This window comes from Patagioenas fasciata (genome assembly GCF_037038585.1).
Source record: "Patagioenas fasciata isolate bPatFas1 chromosome 6 unlocalized genomic scaffold, bPatFas1.hap1 SUPER_6_unloc_2, whole genome shotgun sequence".
NCBI classification, from domain to species: domain Eukaryota; kingdom Metazoa; phylum Chordata; class Aves; order Columbiformes; family Columbidae; genus Patagioenas; species Patagioenas fasciata.
Window position 1 is genome coordinate 3,666,189 of NW_027288504.1, and position 1,545 is coordinate 3,667,733.

Genomic DNA, 1,545 nt, shown 5'->3' on the forward strand with positions numbered 1-1,545 from the left:
TATATGGAATATGATACACCCACTCAATACCATGTTCTTTGGCCCAATTGTCTATAATACTGGTTTTGAAATGAGTACCATAGTCTGATTCAATTCTTTCTGGCGTACCGTGCCGCCAAAGGACTTGCTTCTCAAGGCCCAAGATGGTATTTCGGGCTGTAGCATGAGGTACGGCAGATGTTTCCAACCATCCAGTGGTTGCTTCCACCATTGTAAGTACATAACGCTTACCTTGGCATGTTTGTGGAAGTGTAATATAATCAATCTGCCAAGCTTCTCCATACTTACACTTTAACCATCACCCCCCACATAAGGACCCCCCATCTAAGGACCCCCCAGTTGTGCCCAGGGCCCATTGTGCCGTCCCAGAACCCCTCATTGTCCCCAGGGCCCATTGTGACATCCTGGCAACCTCCCTTTGTCCCCAGGGCCCATAGTGACATCCCAGTACCCCCAATTGTCCCCAAGGCCCATTGTGACACCATGGGGAACCCCCTTGTCACTGGGGATGCATTGTGACACAATGGGGACCCCCCCTTTGTCTCAGGTGCCCATTGTGACATCCTGGAGACCCCCCTTGTCCCCAGGGTCTATTGTGACATCCTGGGGACCTCCTTTATCCCCAGGACCCATTGTGACGTCCCAGGACCCCTCATAGTCCCCAGAGGCCATTGTGACATCCTGGGCACCCCGTTTGTCCCCAGGGCCTAATGTGACATCCTGGGGACTCCTCTTTGTCCCCTGGGCCCATTACTACAGGGTGGGACCCCCCCTTGTCCCCAGGGACCATTGTGACATTCAGGGGACCCCTCTTTGTTCCCAGGGCCCATTGTGGCACCATGGGGACCCTCTTTCTCACTGGGGCCCATTGTGACATCCCAGGACCCCACTTTGTCTTAGAAGGTCACTATTCAGAGCCCCGGAGCCCCCCGGCCCCACACCCGCCCCGCAGCCCCACAGCGCGCGGTCTCGGGCCCCGGTGCCGGCGAAGCCACGTCCTGGCCGCGGCCGGAGGAGCCGCCGCTTGTCCGCCCCCCACGTCCCCCCGATCGCTGCTGCTGTCGCTGCCTGAGGAGCCGCAGCAGCCGCCGCTTGTCCGCTCCCCCACGTCCCCCCGATCGCTGCTGCTGTCGCTGCCTGAGGAGCCGCAGCAGCCGCCGCTTGTCCGCCCAGCCCCGACTGCCCCCCCCCAATCGCCGCCGCTGCCGCCCCCGCCACCCCCCTTCTCCCGCCATCCCGGTGTCACAACGGGGACTTTGAGCGCGGCTGTGGAGGCAGCAGCTGTTCTGATAGCGAAGCCAAACCGGACCAGGAAACAGGACCGGGAACCAGGAACCGTGGGAGGGAAGTTTTCCCTTGGAGCAAACAAACCCCAGGTGTTCTTCAATGTTTATTGAGAAAGCAGAGTCAGGATGTACCAGTAGTCCGATTAGTGACCTTCTAAGACAAAGTGGGGTCCTGGGATGTCACAATGGGCCCCAGTGACAAAGAGGGTCCCCATGGTGCCACAATGGGCCCTGGGGACAAAGGGAGTCACCAGGATGT